Source organism: Mustela nivalis (assembly GCF_964662115.1).
Source record: "Mustela nivalis genome assembly, chromosome: 5".
NCBI classification, from domain to species: Eukaryota; Metazoa; Chordata; class Mammalia; order Carnivora; family Mustelidae; genus Mustela; species Mustela nivalis.
The window spans coordinates 115,907,123-115,932,208 of NC_139024.1; the positions used below are offsets into that span (position 1 = coordinate 115,907,123).

Here is a 25,086-nt window from a genome sequence, read left to right on the forward strand (position 1 = left end):
TTCCACACAAACTTTAGGATTTTTCAAGTTTTGTGGGAAATGCTATTGGTATTTTGATAGGGATTGTATTGAATCTGTGGATTGTTTTGGGTAGTATGGACATTTTATTTTACTTCTTTTTTAAAGACTTTATTTATGTGTTTGAGAGAGAGAGAGAGAGAGATACTGACAGCAAGTGGGGGAGGGTGAGGGCCAAGAGGACTCTGCACTAAGTGTGGAACCTGATACAGGGCTTGATCTCAGGACCTTGATATCATGGCCTGAGCCAAAATCAAGAGTCGGACACTTAATCAACTGAACCACCCAGGTGCCCCTGGATATTTTAACAATATCAATTTTCCCAATCTCTGAGCATGGTATATCTTTTTATTTATTTGTGTCATCTTTAATTTCCTTCATCATTGTCTTAATAGTTTTCAGGGTACAGATCTCTCACCGCCTTGGTTAAATTTATTCCTAGGTATATTATTTTTGATGCATTTCTTTTCTTTCTTTCTTTCTTTTTTTTTTTTTTTTTTTTTAAGATTTTATTTATTGATTTGACAGAGACACAGGGAGAGAGGGAACAGAAGCAGGGGTATTGGGAGAGGGAGGAGCAGGCTTGCCCCGGAGCAGGGAGCTCAGTGCGGAGCTAGATCCTGGGACCCTGGGATCATGACTTGAGCTGAAGGCAGATGCCCAACGACTGAGCCACCCAGGTGCCCCTGATGCATTTATTTTCTTAATTTCTTTTTTCTGATAGTTATTAGTCTATAGAAACACAACAGATTTCCTTATGTTGACTTCTGTATCTTGCAATTTTACTGAATTCGTTTATTCTAATTTTTTTTTTTTGGTGGAGTCTTTAAGGTTTTCTATATATAGTATCATGTCATCTGCAAATAGTGACAGTTTAACTTCTTTTTTACCAATTTGGATGCTCTTTATTTCTTTTTCTTGTCTAATTACTGTGACTAGGACTTCCAGTACTATGGTGAATAAAAGAGAGAATGGGGATCCCTGTCTTGTTCCTGACCTTAGAGGAAATTGAGTATGATGTTAGCTGTGGGTTTATACATGGCCTTTATTATTTTGAGGTATATTTCTTCTGTACTCAGATTGTTAAGAGTTTCTATCATGAATGGATGTTGAATTTTGTCAAATACTCCTGCATCTATTGAGATGATTGTAATTTTATTCTTCACTTTGTTAACATGTTGTACCATGATGATTGATTTGCAGATATTGAACTATCCTGCATTGCTAGATTAAATCCCACTGGATAGTGTTGAATGATCCTTTTAATGTGTTTTCAAGTTTAGTTTGCTAATATTTCATTGAGGATTTTTAAATTTATGTTAATCAAGGATATTAGTCTAAGTTTTTTCAGGGTGGGGTAGTGTCTTTGTCTCGTTTGGCAGTAGGGTAATGCTGGCCTTGTAGAATGAATCTGAAAACATTCCTTCCTCTTGTGTTTTTTTGAAATAGTTTGAGAAGGACAGATACTGTAACTTATATGTGTTTGATAGAGTTCACTTGTGAAGCTATCTGGTCCTGGACTTTTGTTTATGGGGAGTTTTTTTGACTATCAGTTGAATTTTGTTCCTAATAATTGGGTCTGTTGAGATTTTCTATTCCTTCTTGACTCAGTCTTTGAAGACTGTATGTTTCTAGGAATTTATCCATCTCTTCTAGGTTGTTCAGTTTGTTGGCCTATAATTTTTCATTGTGGTATCTTATTATCCTTTGTATTTTGTGGTCTCATTTTGGTCTCTTTCATTTCTGATTTTATATATTTGGGTTCTCTCATTTTTTCTTTAAGAAGTTGGTTAAATGGGGGCACCTGGGTGGCTCAGTGGGTTAAAGCCTCTGTCTTCAGCTCAGGACATGATCTCAGGATCCTGGGATCGAGCCCCGCATCAGGCTCTCTGCTCAGCGGGGAGCTTGCTCCCCCCCCCCACCTGCCTCTCTGCCTACCTGTGATCTCTGTCAAATAAATAAATAAATAATCTTAAAAAAAAAGAAATTGATTAAATGTTTGTCAATTTTGTTTATCTTTCCAATGAACCAGCTTAATCTCATTGGTCTGTTCTGGGTTTTTTTTTTGTAGTCTATATTTAATTTATTTCTCCTCTGATGTTTATTGTTTTCTTCCATCTACTAACTTTGGTCTTTAGTCTTTTTTTCGTTCATTTTGGTGTAAGGTTAGATTATATATTTGAGATTTTTCTTATTTCTTGAGGTAGGCCTGTATTACTAATAAACTTCCTTCTAAGAACTGTTTTTGCTGCATCCCAAATATTTGGAACCATTGTGTTTCCATTTTCCTTCATCTCCAGGTATTTTTTTATTTTTCCTCTTTGATTTCATTTGATCCAGTGGTTGGTTATAGCATGTTTTTTAGTATCCACATATTTGCGGGTTTTTCCCCCAGCTTTCTTCTTGTAATTGATTTCTATTTTCATACTGTTGTTGTTGGAAAAGATGTTTATATGATTTTAATCTTCTTAAATTTATTGAGACTTGTTTTATGCCCTAACATGTAATCTACCCTGGAAATGTTCCATGTGTACCTGAAAAGAATGTATATTCTGCTGTTTTTGGATGGAATGTTCTGTATCTATCTGTTAAGTCTGTCTCGTCTAATGTGTTGTTCAAAGCCACTGTTTACTTACTGATTTTTTTTTTTGTCTGAGTGATCTATCTATTGATATAAATGGAGTGGTAAAGTCTCCTGCTGTTACTGTGTTCCTGTCAATTTCTCCCTTTGTATCTGTTAATATTTGTTTCATATATTTAGGTGCTCCTATATGTGTGGTGCATAGATATTTACAATTGTTATATCCTCTTATTGGATTGACCCCTTTATCATTATGTAATGCCCTTTTTTGTCTCTTGTTACAGTCTTTCTTTCAAAGTCTATTTTGTCTGATACAAATATTGTTATCTGAGCTTTTCTCCCCCCACTTTGTTTTACATGGAATATCTTTATATTGCTTTCAGTCTATATATTTTTTTAGGTCTGAAGTGAGTCTCTTTTAGGCAGCATATAAATGGATCTTGTTTGTCCCCCTGGTTCTTTTGATTGGAGCATTTAGTCCATTTCCATTTAAAGTTACTGATGGGTATATATTTATTGCCATTTCTGTCCATTGTTTTTTGGTTGTTTTTCTAATTCTCTGCTCTCTTCCTTTGTGATTTGATGCCTTTTCTTAGTGTTATGTTTGGATTTCTTTCTCTTTACTTTTTGTGTATATATATTCCAGATTTTTGGTCTGTTACTATGAGGTTCATATATAACAATCTAGGTACATGACATGATTTTTGGTGTGTTACCATGAGGTTCATATATAACAATCTAGGTACATGACAGTGTATATTAAGTTCATGGTCACTTAAGTTTGAACACATTCTAAAAGCACTACATTTTTACTTCCTCCTCCAAGTTTTTATATGTAATGTTTTATTTTATATCTTTTTATAATTTTACTAATTTTATCTTTTAAACTTTATGCTATTTTTATAAGTAATCTGCCTTTTTAAAAAAAAAAATTTTATTTGACAGAGATCACAAGTAGGCAGAGAGGCAAGCAGAGAGAAAGGCAGAAGCAGGCTCCCCACCAAGCAGAGAGCCCAACGCGGGACTCGATCCCAGGACCCTGAGATCACGACCTGAGCTGAAGGCAGAGGCTTTAACCCACTGAGCCACCCAGGTGCCCCAAGTAATCTGCCTTTTTTAATGGATGTTCAAAAAATTTATTTTATTTAGATTCAATTAATTAACATACGGTGTATTATTACTTTCAGAGGTAGAGTTCAGTGATTCATCAGTTGCATATTAACACCCAGTGCTCATTACATCACATGCCCTCCTTAATGCTCATCACCCAGTCATCCCATTCCCCCATCCAGATCTGCTACTATCTTTTAATATATGTTTGCTTTTCCTGGTGAAACTTTTTCCTTTCATAATTTTATTTATGGCCTTTTCTTTTCCACTTAAAGAACTCTCTTTAATATTTCTTGTAAGGTTGAATTCCTGGTGATGAACATCTTTAACTTTTGTTGTCTAGGAAGCTATTACTCCTTCAATTCTGAATAATAACCTTGCCAGGTAGAGTACTTTTGGTTTTAGGTTTTTTCCTTTCAGAGTTTGAATGTATCAGGCTCCACCTCCTTCTGGCCTGCAAATTTTGTGCTGGGAAATCAGCTGACAGCCTTATGGAATTTCCATTGTATGTAACTGTTTGCTTTTCTCTTCCTGCTTTTAAAATTTTCTTTAACTTTTGCCATTTTAATTATTATGTGTCTTGGCATGGATCTCTTTGGGTTCATCTTGTTTGGGGCACTCTTTCCTTCCTGGACTTGGATGTCTGTTTCTTTTTCTAGGTTAAGACTGTTCTTAGGTATTATATGTTCGAGTAAATTTTCTGCTCCTTTCTCATTGTCTTATCCTTCTTGGACCCCTATAATATGAATGTGGATATGCTTGATGTTTTCACAGAATCCCCTTAATTAATCCTCATTTTATAAATTGTTTTTCCTTTTCACTATTAAGCTTTATTGTTTTCCACTTTCCTGTCTTCCAGATCTCTGGTCCATTCTTCTGCATCTTTTAATCTGTTGATTCCCTCTAGTGTATTTTTTCATTTCAGTTATTGTATTCTTCAGCTCTGAGTGGTTTCTTTTGTTGTTCAAGTTCTCATTTCATTCAGTCTTCTCTCAAGCGTGGTGAGTTAATTTATGACCATTACTTCAAGCTGATTGCTTATCTCTGTTTCATTTTATTTTGGTTTTGTTTGTTCTCTCATTTTGAACATATTCCTCTGTCCCTTCATTGTGTCTAAATCTGTGTTTCTATGTATTATTTAGGTCAGCTACATCTCCTGGTCTGAAAGTAGTGGTTTTATGTAGAAGATAATCTTTGGTATCCAGTAGTGTGGTCCCCCCTGGTCACCATAACCACGTGTTCCAAGGGTGTCCCCTGTGTTGGCTGCATATGCTCTCCTGTAGGCTGTGCTTGTGTTGGAGGATTTTCTTTTCTCCTTCAGTGCCCACGGTTCTTGGTCACTCCACTTCAAAGAATGAAGAGGTAGACCAGAGTGGTAGAAAGCAAAGCAAGGTTTGTTGAGCAATTTATTGAGTGATAGCAAAGTGATAGTACAAAGCTCCCAAGGAGGGAGGGGACCTGAAAGGATTGTACTGGAGTTCCTAGGTGTAGGGGTTTTTATGGGTTTGTTGGCGAGCTGTTTCAATCTGATTAACCCTCCCTGCTCCTGTTATCCAATCAGATTTTTTTCACCTCTCATATGGGAAAGGGTGGAGGTTTCCTTCCAGGGTGGTGTAAAATCCTTTTAAGGGTGGTTTCATCTTAGGGCAGGGGGGACCCCTTGTCCCTGCCTGCCTGCCTTCCAGTTATCCTCCATCACTGTTGGACATGGCTGACCCTCAGCCTGGCTGTCAGCAATGACGGGCTGCACCCTCTAGCAGGGGGCACTGGTGTGCAGGTTTTGCCCCTTGCATGGTTGCTGAGTGGTTCTGCTGTAGCTTTTGGGGACATGCTAGTGAGTGGGGACAGCCCTCAGCCCTGTTATCTGCAATGACTGGCTTCTACCTCTGGGTACACTGGTGGGCAGAGCTCCCCCACTCCCCCACTTTATTCCCATGGCTACCTGAGAGACCCCACTGTGGCTAGTAAGAGCATGCTGGTGTGTGGGGCTAGCTCCCTCATTCTTCAGGGCAGGAGTCTGGAGGTGTGCTTGGAGGGGTACCTCCTAGCTAGAGCTGCTTCTCAGGTATGACTGAGCAGTAGTTGCCCCAGGGGAATATTGAAACTGCCCTCCAGGTATGCTGGGGTGGGAGCCATCAGGGAGGGGCACCTGCCAGGTTGGGCAGGTCCACAGGGGAATGCTGGGGCTGGGCTAGCATGCTTACTAGGTAGGTAGAGAGTGCCAGAACAGGCTCCCACAAGTATCTGGCCAGCTAGGTTGAAGAAGGGCAAGAAAAATGGTGCCCTCCAGTACTTCCATTTTCCAAGAAAGTTCCTGCAGATTCCTATCTCCTCCAACACACGTTTCCAAAATTAGTCAGTAAATCTCCTTCATGCAAAACCCAGGTACTAGGTGCTTACTAGACCCTGCTTCTGTGCTGGGTTTGAACTGGGTGATACTAGTGCCCTGGCCCTTTAACAGAGGAGTCTCAGTTTCCTATAGCCTTGTGGCTCTCCCAGAAATAAGCCCCCTGATTTTCAGAATCCAATATTACGGGGTCTTATCTTTCTGGTGCAGGTCCCAAGGCCAGGGGTGTCCACTGTGGGCTTGATCTCCTGGCTTCTCCATGCCTGTGATAACTCTCCCTCCTGCTGGGGGTTGCAGCCTTGGGAGTTTGGTTCACCAACTGTGTATCTGCCCTTCCTTCTCTTCTTCTCCTTTTCTTTTTGAAGATTATTTATTTGAGAGAGAGAGAGAGAGTGCACGCATGTGCATATATATGCACAAGTTGGGGGAGTGGCAGAGGGAGAGGGACAAACAAGACTCCCCGCTGAACAGGGAGCTGATGCAGGGCTTGATCACAGGATTCTGGGATCATGACCTGAACCAAAGGCAGATGCTTAACTGACTGAGCCTCCCAGGTGCCTCTCACTCCTTCCCATCTTGATGTGGTCTTCTCCTTATGTCTTCAGCTATAAAAGATTTGTTCTGCCAGTCTTCAGATCCTTTTCAGAGTGAGTTTTATCACAAGTAGTTGTTCCCTCTGTATGTCCTTGATAAGAGGTGAGCTCAGGATCCTCCTATTCTTAATTTTCCCTCTTCTAGACGCCAAGATGTTAACATATTCTAGATAACAATGCCATTACCAGGTACGGGATTTGCAAAATTTTCATCCCATCCTTTGCAATAATTTTTCACTTTGTTCATGGTGTTCTTGGAAACACAGACATTTTTAATTTTCATAAGGTCTCATTTATCGATTTTTGTTGTTTCTTGTACCTTGTTTCACATAAGAAACGATTACCTAGGGAAAAATGAAATAAGGCGAAACCAGAGAGGGAGACAAACTGTAAGAGACTCTTAATCTTTATAAAAAATAAAATATTAAAAATTAAAAAACAAAAAAAGAGAGACTCTTAATCTCAAGAAACAAACTGAGGGTTGCTGGAGGGGAGGGGGATGAAAGGGATGGGATGGCTGAGTGATGGACTCCGGGGAGGGTATATGCTATGGTGAGTGCTGTGAATTGTGTAACACTGATAAATCACAGACCTGTACTCCTGAAACAAATAATACATTATATGTTAATTTAAAAATATATCATTTGAGTTTAAAAAAAAAAAGAAACTTTACCTAATCAAAGGTCAATGAAGATTCACAGTCCTGATGCTTTCTTCTAGGAGGTCATCTTAGCTCTTACATTGTAGTCATTGATCCATCTTGAGTTCCTTTTCGTATATGGTGTGAGGTAGGGTATCAAACTGTAATTTTTACTTGTGGAAATCCATTTGTCCCAGCACCATTTGTTGAAAAGACTATTATTTCTCCCATTGAATTGTCATAGCAACCATTCTGAATATCAGTTAAACATAAATATAAAAGTTTATTTCTCAGCTTTCCGTTTTCTCCCATTGATCTGTGCCTCTCCTTATCCTAGTACCACAGGGTCTGGATTATTGTAGCTTGATTATTGAAGCTTTGTAGTAAGTAAACCATGAAGTGTGAGTCCTCTCAACTTTGTAGTTTTTGAGGTTGTTTGGCTATTTTACTCAGTTTTGCTGTGAACCTACAATAATTTTAAAAAACAATGTCCATTTAAAAAAAAAGTACCCTTATGTTGTAATAATTGGGATTGTGGTAAATTCTTTCTTCCTTTCTTCATTCCCCAAATTTTGTGTAATATATAACTATGTCAAATTTTAACAAAGTCTTGTCTAAGAGAATAATTTTAACTCAAGAGGCAACTTTTAGTTCTGTAGATTAAAAAGTCAAGCTACCTAACTTTCCAGGAAGAGTGTGTGAAGGTGAGGATTTAAAGTTATGGGTAGAAATGAGCTAGTCTCAGATTTAGTGTTCAGTTTTTTTATTCTCCTTTATCTCTCCAGCTTCCTTCAGTTTATTCTCTGCCTTTTTACCCTCCCTTACACCCCAGCTTAAGACTTTACTCAGAACAATTAGATGAAATTCTGGGACTCTGGCTAGTTTGTATAATTGCCGTTGATAACTGGCATGAATGGCAGGTGAGTAGCATGAGGGCAAGGAGCCAGATAATGCAGTCTGAGCCACAGAAGCTACTTTGATGGAAAATAAAGGGGAGGGGAGAGGAAGCCATCCAAGCAGCACTCTTTAAGAGCCTTCTCTGCACTTCTTGTGTTCTGTCAGTTTCTTTGTGTCTGTATTTGTTGTTTTCTTATGATACTGTATGCTTTTTAAGAGCAGATACCTGCAAGTGGTGCCAAAGCTATTTAGAAGTTTAAATAGATACACAGAGAATCAAGCTATGTGGCTCGGTGACCGACTGCTGTTCATATGTTGTTTTTAAGTGCTGCTACAGTGTGTGTGTGTGTGTGTGTGTGTGTGTTCTAAATAGTTTGGGGATTTTCTTTTCAGTTTAAGCAATATTAAAATCTCAGTATATGGGCGACTGGGTGGCTCAGTGGGTTAAGTCCCTGCCTTTGGCTCAGATCATGATCCCAGGGTCCTAGGATCAAGTCCCTCATCGGGCTCTCTGCTCAGCAGGGGGCCTGCATCCCTCTCTTTCTCTGTCTGCCTCTCTGCCTACTTGTGATCTCTCTGTGTCAAATAAATAAAATATTTTTTAAAAATCTCAGTATACTGATACTTTATAGGTTTTGCATATAATCAGTGTCCATTTGAAGTTTGTTGTAAAACTAAGGCAAGTTTTATAGACACACTAAAGAGTAATGTCAATTACAAGCCAACTTTTGTGGCTTTATGAAGTATTTGAAGTATTAAGGTGATTTTTACTATGTAATTTTCAGGTGAATTAAAAGAAGAGGAAAAATAGTTCTTCAGATGTTTAAAAATTGTGGTATATGGCCTTTAGAAATGTAAAGTCACACTTTTTTCATTCTTCTAAGGTTTATAACAGTCATTTCTTACATAGATTAAAAGGAAAAAAAAGAGAGATTGCAATTATCCAGATTTCCAGAAATAAACACAAAACTATAGTTATGACTGCCATTTTTTAAAAAAAGTAGCTGCCATTTTTGGAGGTAGGGCCATTATCAGTTGTAGGCTTTGACTTTTTTAACATCATGGAAAGCCTATACACTTCAAATTTCAGACTCAAAATTTGTTCTAAACAGTGCTTTATTTTATCAAATATCTTTTCTCCCACTTGAAACTCCATCCATAATACTTGTGTTTTTTTACTGTGTCTCCTTTCTCTGGCTTGAAAATGTATTTAAGGACTTGTACTTCTGGCCAAGATGGATTGAGAGTTTGATTTACTCTCTTGGCTGTAATCACAGAACAAACAAAAACCCCAGAAAAAATATATGAAATTTCAAACACTGAACAACAGGCAGCACAAGACAGTGATCACCGAGAAACCAGAAACAGATGAGCCCTACAATTATCCTAGCTTACTTGGTGGAGAGAGTTTCCAGGAAGCGGTGTAAGGAGTGGGGAGCTCAGCTGTTGCCTTGAGTTGAGGAGAGAGAGCTGGAGTTCAAGGAGGCCAGGGTTGCTATAGTTAGGAAAGAGCTGCACAAAGAGAGAACTCCATAGGTCTGCAAAGTCCCTCTAAACTCTTCAGGTGAGTGCTAATCAGGGCATGTATTTTACGGAAGCTACCCAAAGCCAAGAAAAAAACCACCCTAAAGGATTACAGGGAACAATTTCTGATTCTCAGTTTGTATTCCCAACAGCCAGAGAGGAAAATATAAGTCTAGGATATTGGATAGAATACTCAGATTAGCAGTGGGGCAAATGCCTTAAACTAAAGACCGTTCTGGTCCCTTCTAACAAAGCATAAAAACAGACCTCCAAGTAGTTTAACTGCATCCCAGAACAAAGCTTAATATTTACACTTATACAAAAATATTTAGTACTCACAAGGTAAAATTCACATTTGGCTTCCAATAAAAAATATCAGACTTGGAATGAAGCAGGAAAATACAGCCCCCGAGGAGGAAAATCAATATGTCAAAACAGATGCATAGATGATACAATTAGTGGACAAAAACATTAAAACATTTATTATGAGTATATTCCTTATGTTCAGAATATTATAGGAAAGATTGCGAATGTCAAATATAGATATGTAATATATTTTAAAGACCAAAATTGAACATCTACATATGAAAACTACAATGTGTGAGATGAAAAATACACTTCATGGGATTTACAGCAAATTAGTGCAGGAGAAAAGATTAGTAAACTTGAAGCAAAATCAATACAAGTCATCCAAAATAAAAGGAAATAAAGACTGGGGAAAAAATCAATAGAGTATCAGATAGCTGAGACAACTTCAGGTGGTCTAATATAAATGTAATTGTAGTCTTGTGAGGAGAGGGTACAGAAAATAATTTTAAAGAAACAATGGCCAAATTTTTTAGATTTGTTAAAAACTGTAAGTTCAGAGATCCAAGAAAAAGAGGAAAAGGGGAACAAAAACAGATGTGACAAATAGAAAACAAATAGCAAAATGTTACATTTATACTGATCTATATTAATAATCGCACTAACTGTAAATGACCTAAACAACCCAGTTAAAAGGCAGAATTTCGTAGATTGGGTACATAGTAGATTGGGTATGCTGCCTACAGAAACCTACTGTTCATATTAAGATTCAAATAGGCTAAACATAAAAGGTTTGCAAATGATATTCCATGCTAATGCTAGTCAGGAAAGTTGGAATAACTATATCAGTTTCAGACAAACTAGATTTTAGAGCAAAGAATATTAACAGGAATAAAGAAGACCATTTCATTGGTAAAGTAGCCAGTTTAAAAAGTGGAATTAATGGGGCGCCTGAGTGGCTCAGTGGGTTAAAGCCTCTGCCTTCAGCTCAGGTCATTATCTCAGGGTCCTGGGATCGAGCCGCACATCGGGTATTCTGCTCGGCGGGAAGCCTGCTTCCTCCTCTCTCTCTGCCTGCCTCTCTGCCTACTTGTGATCTCTGTGTCAAATAAATAAATAAATAAAATCTTTTAAAAAAAAAGTGGAATTAATAGTCCTAAATATTTATACAGCTAATACACTTCAGAATACATGAATCAAAACTGACAGAACTGAAAGGAGAAACAGATCCACATTATAGTTGGGAATTTCACTATCTTCCCTTTCAATAGATAGAACAAGAAGACAAAATATCAGTAATGATTTAGATGATTTAAACTCTATTATCCAATTAACCTAATTGACATTTATTTGATGTCTGTCCAATACAGCAGAATACACATTTTGTTGAATTGCACAGAGAACATTTTACTAGTATAATATGACCCATTTTGGTCCCTAAAATAATGTCAATAATTTAAAAATTACTTACATCATAAAAAGCAAGTCATCTGACCAAAATGGAATTAAATTTAAAATTGATAACAGAAAACTATCTGGAAAACCCCTAAATATTTATAAACTAATACATCTTTAAGAAATTTATGAGTCAAGGTGCCTGGGTGGCTCAGTGGGTTAAGCCTTTGCCTTCAGCTTAGGTCATGATCTCTGCTCCTTGGGGAGCCTGCCCCCCCCCACCAGCCCCTCTCCCTACTTGTGATCTCTTCCTCTGTTAATAAATAAATAAAATATTTTTTAAAAAAGAAATTTATAGGTCAAAAGAAAAAAAGTCAAAGGTGAATTTACAAAGTATTTTGTACTGAGTGGAAATGAAAACTGTTCAGAATTTGTGGGAAGTAGCTAATGCAAGTGCTCACGGAAATTCTTAACATTATATGCCATATATATTAATTATATATATAACATTATATGTTATATATATAACATATATATACACACATATATATATGTTAGAGAAGTAAGGTTGTAAATCAGTATGTTGAGCCTCGACCTTAAACTAGAAAAAGAAGAGAAAATAAAACCCAAAGTAAGCAGAAGAAAAAAGTTAATGATAAAAGCTGAAACCAAGGAAAAGTAGAAAATCATTGAAATGAAAAGCTGGCTTTTTGAGAAGACCAGTAAAATTGATAAACCTCCAGCCTAATGGATCAGGAAAAAGAGACAATACAAGTCACCAAAATCAGGAGCAAAGAGTTGGTAAAAGCTGCAGATCCTGTAGGTATTTAAAGGATAAATAAGACAGTGATATTAATTACTTCATGCCAGTATGTTAGATGGATGAAATGGGCAGATTCCTTAAAAGACACAAAATACCAGCCCTTACTCAGGAAGAAATAACCTGAGTAGTCCTTTACCTATTAAAGACATTATATTCCCCAAATAAAATTGTGGACCCAGGTGACTTCCCTGATAAATTCTACTGAACATTTTAAGAAGTCATAATGCCAGTTTTACATAAATTTCTCCATAATGTTGATGAGGAGGGAATACTTAACTCACTCTATGATACTGGTATTATCTTGGTATTAAACCAGACACTGGTGCCTGCCTAGCTCAGTTGGTAGAGCATGGGACTCTTGACCTCAGGGTTGTAAGTTCAAGCACCAAGTTGGGTGTAGAGATTACTTAAAAAAATAAAATAAGTAATAAATATTCCATCCATCCAAGTACATTGCAAGAAAAAAAATTAGAGACCAATATTCCTTATGAGAACAGTCATAAAATTCTTAACGAAATTTTAGCAAATTGACTCCAACAACATATAAGATGGATAAAGTACAATGACCAAATGGGATTTGTCTGAGGAATGCAAATAGTAATCCCTCATTATATGTGGTTTTGCTTCCCGTGATTTTAGTTACCTGTGGTCAACCTCAATCTGGAAGCATATGATTCTCCTGATATATCCTTAGAAGTTCAATAGTCGCTTAACACTACGTCACAATGCCTACAACTTTCACCACCTTTCCTCTCATTGTGTAAGCATTTTATGGTCTCACATCTTCCCAAGAAGGGTGAGTACAGTTCAATTAAGATATTTTGAGAGAGAGAGACCACATTCCTGTAACTTTTATTATAGTATGTTGTAATTGTTCTAGTTTATTATGTTGTTAATCTCTTACTGTGCCTAATTTATAAATTAATCTTTATCACAGATATGTATGTATAGAAAAAAACCATAGTAAATCTAGCGTTTGCTTCTATTTGTAGGTTCAGGCATCCATTGGGGGTCTTAGTTATATCTCCTGCAGATAAGGTTGGGAGGGGCATACTATGTACCACATTAACAAAAAAGAGAAAAAAATGAAAAAGAACATTATTATAGTTAAATATTAAACATTCAATACCTAGGGATAAATTATGTAAAGGATGTGTAAAATCTTTACACTGGAAGCTTTTATAAAATATTACTGAGAAAAAAATTAAAGAAAACCTAGGTAAATGAAGAGCTATTATGTTCAAGGATTGGAAGATTCAGTATTGTCACTTCTCTCTAAAAATGTAGATTCAGTACAATACCAATCAGAATCCCAGCAGGCAATTTGTAGAAAGTGAGGTTTAAGCTGGTAAAACCAGATCTCTGTCTGTCAAATAAATAAATAAATAAATAAATGTCTAGAATAACCAAGACAATCTTGATGAACAGAGAGGATTTAACGCTATCTAAACGCTTCTAAAAATTATTAGAGCTATAATAATCAAAACAATGATATTGATGTAAATATAAACAAATAGATTCATGGAACGGAGAGTCCAGAAAAAAAATATGGTCAGTTAAGAATCTATACTCAGAAAACTATAAAGTGCTCATGAAAGAAATTGAGGAAGACACAAAGAAATGGAAAAATGCTCCATGCTCCTGGATTGGAAGAATAAATATTGTGAAAATGTCTATGCTACCTAAAGCAATCTACACATTTAATGCAATTCCTATCAAAGTACCATCCATCTTTTTCAAAGAAATGGAACAAATAATGCTAAAATTTATATGGAACCAGAAAAGACCTCGAATAGCCAAAGGGATATTGAAAAAGAAAGCCAATGTTGGTGGCATCACAATTCCGGACTTCAAGCTCTATTACAAAGCTGTCATCATCAAGACAGCATGGTACTGGCACAAAAACAGACACATAGATCAATGGAACAGAATAGAGAGCCCAGAAATAGACCCTCAAATCTATGGTCAACTCATCTTCGACAAAGCAGGAAAGAATGTCCAATGGAAAAAAGACAGCCTCTTCAATAAATGGTGCTGGGAAAATTGGACAGCCACATGTAGAAAAATGAAATTGGACCATTTCCTTACACCACACACAAAAATAGACTCAAAATGGATGAAGGACCTCAATGTGCGAAAGGAATCCATCAAAATCCTTGAGGAGAACACAGGCAGCAACCTCTTCGACCTCTGCCGCAGCAACATCTTCCTAGGAACAACGCAAAAGGCAAGGGAAGCAAGGGCAAAAATGAACTATTGGGATTTCATCAAGATCAAAAGCTTTTGCACAGCAAAGGAAACAGTTAACAAAATCAAAAGACAACTGACAGAATGGGAGAAGATATTTGCAAACGACATATCAGATAAAGGACTAGTGTCCAGAATCTATAAAGAACTTAGCAAACTCAACACCCAAAGAACAAATAATCCAATCAAGAAATGGGCAGAGGACATGAACAGACATTTCTGCAAAGAAGACATCCAGATGGCCAACAGACACATGAAAAAGTGCTCCATATCACTCGGCATCAGGGAAATACAAATCAAAACCACAATGAGATATCACCTCACACCAGTCAGAATGGCTAAAATCAACAAGTCAGGAAATGACAGATGCTGGCGAGGATGTGGAGAAAGGGGAACCCTCCTACACTGTTGGTGGGAATGCAAGCTGGTGCAGCCACTCTGGAAAACAGCATGGAGGTTCCTCAGAATGTTGAAAATAGAACTGCCCTATGACCCAGCAATTGCACTATTGGGTATTTACCCTAAAGATACAAATGTAGTGATCCAAAGGGGCACATGCACCCGAATGTTTATAGCAGCAATGTCCACAATAGCCAAACTATGGAAAGAACCTAGATGTCCATCCACAGATGAATGGATCAAGAAGATGTGGTATATATACACAATGGAATACTATGCAGCCATCAAAAGAAATGAAATCTTGCCATTTGCGACAACATGGATGGAACTAGAGCGTATCATGCTTAGCGAAATAAGTCAAGCAGAGAAAGACAACTATCATATGATCTCCCTGATATGAGGAAGTGGTGATACAACATGGAGGCTTAAGTGGGTAGGAGAAGAATCAATGAAACAAGATGGGATTGGGAGGGAGACAAACCATAAGTGACTCTTAATCTCACAAAACAAACTGAGGGTTGCTGGGGGGAGGGGGTTTGGGAGAAGGGGGTGGGATTATGGACATTGGGGAGGGTATGTGCTTTGGTGAGTGCTGTGAAGTGTGTAAACCTGGTGATTCACAGACCTGTACCCCTGGGGATAAAAATATATGTTTATAAAAAATAAAAAGTTAAAAAAAAAATATATGGTCAGTTAATTTTTTAGTGTGGTGCCAAGGAAATTAAATGGAAAAAGAATAGTCTTTTTAATAAGTGGAACAATGATACTCCTATACAAAACAAAACAACCTGAATCATACCTTAATCCACACTTTTCATCATATTTAAAAGTTCATTCAAAATTGGGGTACCTGGCTGGCTCAGTTTGTTAGACATCTGATTCAGCTCAGATCATGATCTCAAGGTCCGGGTATCAAGTCTCTTGTTGGGCTTTGCATTCATTGGGGTGTCTGTTTCTCCCTCTTCCTCTGCCCCTCCCCTGCTTGCTTGCTCTTTCAAATGAATAAATAAAATCTTTAAAAAACAAAGAATTAAAAAATAAGAGACATGTTTCCACTTATATGAAATTCTATAAAATACAAACTATTCAGAAAGCAGATGAGAGGTTGTCTGGAGACATGAGCTGGAGAAGAATGAACTATAAAATCATTTATTTTGGGGCATCTGGGTAGCTCAGTGGGTTAATAAGCTTCTGCCTTCGGCTCAGGTCATGATCCCAGGGGCTTGGGATCGAGCCCCGCATTGGGCTCTCTGCTCAGCAGAGAGCCTGCTTCCCCTCCTCCTCTCTCTGCCTGCCTCTCTGCCTGCTTGTGATCTCTGTCGAATAAATAAATATTTAAAAAATAAAATAAAATAAATGATTTTTTTAAAAGATTTTTATTTATTCACTTGACAGAGACCACAAGGAGGCAGAGAGGCAGAGAGGCGGAGAGAGAAGCTTTAATAGGCAGAGGCTTTAACCTACTGAGCCACTCCAGTGCCCCAAGTTGTTTACTTTAAATATGTACAATTTATTGTACATTTGTAGAGTCTGTGTCACTACATTTGTTTTAAAAATGTACTTGAGTGTTTTTCAGTGTTTATATTTTGCTGCTCAAATTTCAGGATCACATAAGGGACTCAACTGTAATTTTTCAGTGGTTAAGTTTGAGGTGGGACAACATGTAGTGTGTTATCAAGTTCACTTAATGTTTTAACTTATCACAAAACTGAAAAACTGTAATGTACCAACTTGGGCTTTCTGAAATTCTGAAGGAATTTTCAGAATGATATATATAAAATACTAGATTTAATTTTGCTGTCAGATTAGAACATTGTTCAACTGGATGATAGGGAGATGGGAAAGAATGTTACAAGAACCCTAAAGATAAAATGGAGGAAGTTAACAGAATTCTAGGCTTGGGAGAAATTCTTAGGATTTTGTTTGGATGACTATGTATTTATGTAAATAATGGCCCCTCAGATATGTCTACATCCTAATCTCTGGAATTTGTTAATATGTTACCTTACATAGTTGAAAGGACTTTGCAGATGTGATTTTGAGATGGGGAGATTATCCTGGATTATACAGATGGGCCCAACATAATCACAGGGCTTCCTAAGAAATTTAAGAAAGCAGAGAAACTTTCCTGGCTGTGGCCAGAAGGAGATGTGACTACAGAAGAAAGATCAGAAACATACAGTATTGCTGTTTTGAAAATAGGAAGAAGCCGTGAGCCAAGGAATGTGGGTGGCCTCTAGAATTTGGGGGGGAAAAAAAAAAGGCAAGGAAATAGATTTTTTTTCTAGAGTCTCTAGAAGGAATACAGCCCTGCTAACAGCTTGATTTTTTTTGTCCAGAGGGCTCTATTTCTGACTCCAGAACTATAAGATAATACATATGTTTTATATAAGCGGTTAAATTTGTAATTTGTTACTGCAGCTATAAAGTACGAATATAGTATCCAAGGTTGTAGAGCTCAGAATTAATAGTGTTTTGCCAGAGCATTGCAATGGAAAGTGAACTCTGTAATACCAAAATAACTTTTTCCATTGCTTGGGACTTGTTTTCCCTTCCGCATTTCAAACCTCATTTTTCCATAAAGTAAAATGTGTATTTATTCATTAAAAAGTAATTCTAAACATAAAACATTATAGTTGGAATAAATCTTAGCTATCGTTCTAATTTGATCTCCTGAAATTTATAGTTGGAGAAACTGAGCAACAGCCAAAGATTCCATAGCTAGTTGCCAGTAGATCGGAGCTTAAATTCAGGCATAGTTCAGTGTTCTATCATATATACCCTTAGAAATTTGTTCTGGAATTGTGGAATATCTGAGTCACTTTTTGGAAAAGGGTGTTTACTTAGGGAGATAGATGAATCTTTGTCTAGTTGACAAGATTAATTGTGGGATTAATTTGTCACCTTGGAAGGCCCTAAGAACCTGATCCTTAAGAGATGGAATAAGTCACAGTAACAGACTTCACTGGTCAGTAACTTGACATGCATGTGGGGGAAGGTACCAGCTCAAAATGGAGGGGTTTGGGAGAAAACAAATTTCCTGGGACATCTGGGTGGCTCAGTCAGTTAAACATCTGCTTTCAGCTCAGGTTGATCGAGTCCTGCATCAGGTTCCTTGCTCAGTGGGGAGCGTGGTTCTCCCTCCACTTGCTGCTCCCTCTGCTTGTGCTCTCTTTTCTCTCTCTCTCTCTCTGACAAATAAAATCTTTACAAAAATAAGTAATAAAATAAATTTTCCTTATTCTTGCCTAGATCTTTTACAATATTACAGATTCTGTTTTTGTCAGACTTCTGCCCAGACACTGCATCTGTCCTGTAATGGAATATCTGCTCGTTCTCAGAACCCAGTGGCCACAGAGGCTGCTAGACATCAGACCTGACAGCAGCCCTCTTTCCCTTCTCTGTCCTCCTTTGCTGTTCTCCTTTGGCACCTTTATGGTTGGGATTTAATTTGGCTAAGGTTTTTATTCCTTTTATATAAGGTTTTGCTCACAGACCAAAAATGCTCTTCTCATATAGTTTTTCTCTTGGACATAATGACCTTTGGAAAGAATATATTAAAGCTATGTCTTAAATCTGCTTAATGTATATTACAGTGCTTTAATAAGACGGTACTAGAAGAGGATACAGTATGACACAGAACTTTTATCCTACCTTTCTTCCCTCTGCATTTTAGCTCTCTAAACCACCTTTTCCTCCAGTTGTGATTTAATGTATCCTCAGATTGACAGCTGCCGGTAGTCTTCTGCTCTTGACTGCCCATGTTTAAGGAAAACTAATATAATTCACAAGATGAACCTGCTGTGTGTATGTATGTATATATATGTATGGCCATATATTTACAGTCAACTTTGGAGATATGCTAATTTTGCCAGCATTTTATTAGAACAGAATGTTATTTTGACTTTTTTTTTAATAGTTGAACACTCAGGTACAGTGTAATTCTCTAGATTTTTCAGAGTAGATTTGGAGAAGGAATGTAGTCAACTGGTAATGATATTTCAACACTAATTCCTTACCCTAGTGTCTGATATTTTACCCTTTTTATATTGCTGCTATTGAAAATCAATTCACTTCAGTGTTTGTTGAGTGCCTCTTCTACTCCATTCACTTACACTACATGGTGGAGGTATGAAGTTGAATAGGACACATTGTCTACTTATGGACCTGTCTGTAATGTTCATAGATCTTTGTCATGTTACCTTGTTGGCTTGTTCTTAGAAATCATCAGCCAACTTGGAAGCAAACTGTTTGACCCTGTGAGTCAACCCACGGTGATAATCTACCAATGTGATAGAGCTAGAATTTGATTTTTCTATCAAAAACATGAGCAAACATGTTCAGAACATGAAGTAATAGAGGCTTACTCCTGTCTTTACCCTTAGCAGAATGTAAGTTCTGAGAAGATAGAAATTGTTTTCTGTTATTTATTGCTGTGCTTCCATTGCCTAGAACAGTAGCACACAGTAGGTACTCAGTAGCTGTTTGTTGATGCCTCCTTATCTTTCAGCTTTGAACTCAGATGTGTGTGTATAATGCTTTGGCTACCTGTTCCTCTATGGATACATTTACCTTATCTTGCAGTGTCCTGAATTTAGTTGCATGGCCATACTTACATGCAGGGTAGGATTACGTTTGTTCTAGAAAGCTTTGTGTCCTGTTAAAAAAAAAATAGAGGTCTTATTAACAAGGAAGAAGTGAAGAAAAAGAGACTTGAGAATTACTGGCAGTCTCTTCCATAACCATAACACATACCAGTGATATCTGTCAGATGTACCTTTGAGCTAAGAGGTGCCACAATTTGGTATGGAGTAGGCTACAGCTAGTGATGGCTACAAGGCAGTGCGTAAAATCAAGAAGGTACCAGAGAAGGATTCACATGTTTCCCTGAGGTGGTGAAAGAGCAGTAAATAATTTTATTTGAACAATGGTATGGTATTAAGGGAATGAGAGGAACTGTGCTTTCGAAGTGCCAAGAGAGCTTTTTGATCTGTCAATTGTAATATTGCTGGCTGCTTCCGGGACGGCTTGCAGTTTTTAAACTGTTCAGCTGTATTGCTAAGAGTCCTAGTAATTAGAAATGAGGCATTAGAAGTTTGAGAACATGGTTTTATTTACTTAGTAGAAATTGCTGTATACTTTTATCTTAATTTCCATGTAGAGTCTGATAACTCCCCTGCGTTCAGTACTTGTCTCTCTGACTGCCCTCTGGATATCTCACAAATACTCTTTGTTCAACCAGAGATCTCTTCCTCTACATTGAAGGTGCTCCAAAATGTTTGAATTAAATTTAACAGTAAAAATAAAAATTCCTGGGGCGCCTGGGTGGCTCAGTGGGTTAAGCTGCTGCCTTCGGCTCAGGTCATGATCTCAGGTTCCTGGGATCGAGTCCTGCATCGGGCTCTCTGCTCAGCAGGGAGCCTGCTTCCTTCTCTCTCTCTCTCTGCCTGCCTCTCAGTGTACTTGTAATTTCTCTCTGTCAAATAAATAAATAAAATCTTTAAAAAAAAATAAAAAAAAATAAAAATTCCTGATGAGGGATGCCTGCGTAGCCCAGTTGGTTGAGCATCTATCTGCCTTTGGCTTAGTTCATGATCCTGGAGTCCCTGAGATGGAGACCAATGTCGGGCTCCCTGCTCAGTGGGGAGTCTGCTTCTCCCTCTCACCCCACTCGTGCATTCTTTCCCACACTCTCCCAAATAAATAAAATCTTTTTTTTTCAATTAAAAAAAATATTTCAATGGTCTTACATTAACCTTAGCAATTTGTTTTGAAAAAAATAATAAAAGTCCTGATGAGTGGAACCGGGAATTGTTTCATCTTTTTGTCCTAAGTTGAAAAAAAAAGATCATGAAAGTAATATATACTTATTGTTAAATGATTTAAATGGCCTAAAATAAAATTTAAGAAGTGGAAATTTCTGTCTCCCCCCTTCTCCCAGATTTCATTCTCCAGAGTTAATTTTACTGGCTATTTTGATAGTAGGTATCTTTCCAAACTTTTTGTGTAATATATATGCTATTTTCCTTCTGAAAATAAGATCATATTGTAGATTGTTTGCAGCTCACCATTTACTTAATAGTACATCTTGGACATCTTCCCATCTTTTCATGTCATTATTAGAAAGTTATTTTATCTGGAATGGCTAAGACCTTACCTGTTCTATATTAATATTTCCAGAGTTTAGCTTTCTTAACTCTAAGGAAAAAAAATAATAAAAAAAAGGCATGTAATACATAATTTGTAATCTAGTTCTGTAAAATGATTGCACACACCAAAATCTACAAACAGCTGGGGACCGTGGTTGGTTGCTGCGTGTAATTACAATATGGCACATTGTCACATGTATTATCCCCCTGTAATATCATCAACTGAATTTTATTTATTTACTTTTTTAATAACCCAGTGGACCAAGTTATCACTGGGCACTGTGTACCATAACAATACACTTCACTTATTACAATAGTATTCTTTTTCAGTGAATGAGCATTTATAAAATCCTAATTCAGCTGTTTGGATGTTTTTGGTATTTAGACTCTTAATAATTCTTGACTGTCCAGATTTCTAATCCTTTTCAAAGACTGTATTTTTGTGGTATGAATTTGCCAGATTTTATTTAAATACTCCCACAACCATTTTATTGAGGAAAAACTTTAGCATGCTTTTATTTAGCCCTATGGTAAACTTAGTGATAACTTAAGCAGTCTGTAAGTGTTTGATGAACAAATCCATGCTTGACTCTTTCCCCTATGTATTTAAGTTTTTCTGATCCTTTCTTCTTCTTAAGCCTTTGCTTTCTTTTTCCCTTTTACCTTAAAGCATTTCACCTTTTCCTTTGGTAAGCCTAGTGCAAGTATCACATGGCTCACCTGTCACTTTTGCGTCTTTATGCATTCCTCTTCTACTTAACTTGTAACTCATAATATGCTGTCTTCTCTTATTTCAGTTTCTTAACCTCTTAGCCTTTACCTCTGCCCAGTGCCTCTGGGAGATCCTAGGGGAATCCCTGGATCTGCCAGCGATTCCCCTGCACAAAATGAAAAAAAAAAAAAAAAAATTTAGCCAAATGCTTATTCATAGATGTCCCATTTTATTCTAAGTAGAATCCCTGAATATTTGAGAAGTAATCGTATCCACAAAATAAAGACATGTAAGAAAAATGTGCAACCAGATATTAAGAGTATATAAAAATCAAAAACCTTGTTTAAAAGATCCTTTGAACAGAGTAAATGAAATAATGGACATAGCTGATAATCAAATGTGATCTAGGCATTCCATTAAAGAAAATCTCAGAATATAGAGCAAAAAACCAATGATGGAATCTAAGAAAAAAGCTTAATGTTTCTTAACTTTTTGTGCACATTAGAATAATCTGAGATGCTTTTTAAAAACTGATGTGGGAGAGGGAAGATGGTGGAGGAGTAGCAAACTGAAATGACATCAGATCGCAGGAGTTCAGCTAGATAGGTATTAAACCATTCTGAACACGTACAAACTCAGCAGGAAATAGAAGAAGAGCAGCAATTCTAGGAATAGAAAATTTATCGCTTTCCGAAAGGTAGGAAGTGCAGAGAAGTGAATCCGAAGCAGCAGGAACACAGACCGCAAGGGGAGGAGCCTGCTCCCGGGAAGTAGGGGAGCAACAGAGCACAAAATCGGAACTTTTAGAAGTCGGCTCCACTGAGGGACATCACTCCAGAGGCTAAGTGGGGGTGGAGCCCTCACAGGGACAGTGTGGTCTCAGGTCCCGCGGGGTCACAGAAAGATCAGGGGTGTCTGAGTGTAGCAGAACTCCCAGGTATCCGAGCGGAGAAGCCGACTATAGAGACAGAGGCGAGGAGTGAGCTCTCAGCTTGGGGTTACCCTCGGCACAGTCCCACTGCTGCTCTTTGAGCAGGGACTCCACAAGTGGCAGATCTGGGGAGACTCACCTTCCTTCTCTGGAGGCAGGAATCTGCTGGGTTTGGAGACTCAAAACAGGGCCAGGCGTCAGACATAAGTGCTCGGTCACGGGCTGGATGAGCTCGGAGCATGGCTGGAGACCAGGGAGATGAGAGGAATTGACTACTTTACTCTGAGGGTGCACTGAGGAGTAGGGCCCCAAGCTCTCGCCTCCTCCAGGCCAGAGATTGGGAGGCTGCCATCTTCATTACCGTCCTCCAGAGCTCTATGGAAAGCATTCAGGGAAAAAAAGCTCCAAGAGCGAACCTGAGCAGATTACCTAGCCTGGCCCCTAGCAAGGGTGGTGCAATTCCGCCTCCAGGCAAAGACATTTGAGAATCACTGCAACAGGCCCCTCCCCCAGAAGATTAGCAAGAACATCCTGCCAAGACCAAGCTCACTGATCAAGGAGAATAACGGAACTCCAGAGCTAGGGGAAAGCAACCCATATAACGGAACTCCAGAGCTAGGGGAAAGCAACCCATAGAATTCCTGGCTTTTCCCCCATGATCCTTTAGTCTTCCAAATTAAATTTTTTAAATTTTATTTTATTTCTTATTCTATTTCTTTTTTTTTTTTAATTTTATTTGTTTATTTGACAGAGCGAGGGAGCACAAGCAGGCAGAGTAGCAGGCAGAGGGAGAGGGTGAAGCAGGCTCCCTGCTGAGTAAGGATTCTAACATGGGGCTTGGTCCCAGGACCCTGGGATCATGACCCGAGCTGAAGGCAGTTGCTTAACCAACTGAGCCACCCACGCACCCCTCTTATTCTATTTTTTAAACTTTTTTTCTTTCCTCTTAACGTTTTTTAACTAGTTTATCTTAACAATACCTTTCTAAAAAAAAAAAAAAAAAAAAACTTTTTAAACCTTCATTGTTACAGTTATATTTTATCCCTTCATTGTATTTAACCTTATTTTTTGTATACATATAGGTTTTTTTCTTAAAAAATTTTTGGATACAATTTCTTACAGTAGATAAAAATATACCCTAATCTAGCCCATGGCTTTGTTTTCGTCTCCAGCCTGAGCACATTCCCTCCTGTTTTCTTTTTTTTGAACTTATCAATTCCTTTTTTAGAATTTAAAAAAAATTTTCATCTCGACAGTCATATTCCATCCCTTCATCATGTTTACCCTTATTTTTGTGTATATATGTATGTATATATATATACACACACATATGTGTATATGTATATATGTGTATGTGTATATGTATATATGTGTATGTGTATATATATATGTATATATGTGTATATATATATATACACACACATATGTGTGTGTGTGTGTGTATATATTTTTTTTCTTTCTTTAAAATTTTGGGAGGTTGTTTCTTTTTTCTTTTCTTTTTATAATTTCTAATTTTTAAAATTTACATGTAATGTATTATTAGCCCCAGAGGTACAGGTCTGTGACGCACAAGGTTTACACACTTCACAGCATTCACCATAGCACGTACCCTCCCCAATGTCCATAACCCCATCACCCTCTCCCTCCCCCCCTCCCCCAGCAACCCTCAGTTTGTTTTGTGAGATTAAGAGTCTCTTATGGTTTGTCTCCCTCCCGATCCCATCTTGTTTCATTTATTCTTTTCCTACCCCCCAATCCCCCGACATTGCCTCTCCACTTCCTCTTATGAGGGAGATCATATGATAATTGTCTTTCTCTGATTGACTTATTTCACTAAGCATAATACCCTCTAGTTCCATCCACGTTGTCTCAAATGGCAAGATTTCATTCCTTTTCATGATTGCATGGTATTCCATTGTGTGTGTGTGTGTGTGTGTGTGTGTGTGTGTATAGATATAGATAGATAGCAGTAGTGTGTTTGTGTGTGTGTGTGTGTGTATAGATATAGATAGATAGCAGTAGTGCACTATTGCAAGTGCAATTGCACTACTGGGTATTTACCCCGAAGATACAAATGTAGTGATCTGAAGGGGCACATGCACCCAAATGTTTATAGTAACAATGTCCACGATAGACAAACTATGGAAGGAACCGAACTGTCCATGAACAGATGAATGGATAAAGAAGATGTGGTGTGTTGCATAGTATTCCATACAATGTAACCATGAAAATGCAACCATGAAAAGGAATGAAATCTTGCCATTTGCAACGATTTGGATGAAAGTAGAGGGTATTGTGCTTAGTGAAATAAGTCAATCAGAGAAAGGCAATTATATGATCTCCCTGACATGAGGAATTTGAGAGGCAGGGTTAGGGGTTTGGGGGGTAGGAAAAGAATAAATGAAACAAGATGA

At 37.7% G+C, this 25,086-nt stretch overlaps 1 protein-coding gene across 14 annotated transcripts in view; it reads left to right on the forward strand.

The window, feature by feature from the left end:
- FKBP5 (FKBP prolyl isomerase 5) overlaps positions 1-25,086 on the forward strand; it is a 117,083-nt gene that overhangs the window by 27,066 nt on the left and 64,931 nt on the right. For 6 of the 14 annotated variants that reach the window (XM_082732395.1, XM_082732389.1, XM_082732390.1 and 3 more), the window contains one exon: positions 12,874-13,030. The exons of the other annotated variants lie outside the window; for them this stretch is intronic. The gene's annotated coding sequence lies outside the window, so the exon portion shown is untranslated. The remainder of the gene's footprint in view (positions 1-12,873; positions 13,031-25,086) is intronic. 14 annotated transcript variants of the gene reach the window in all.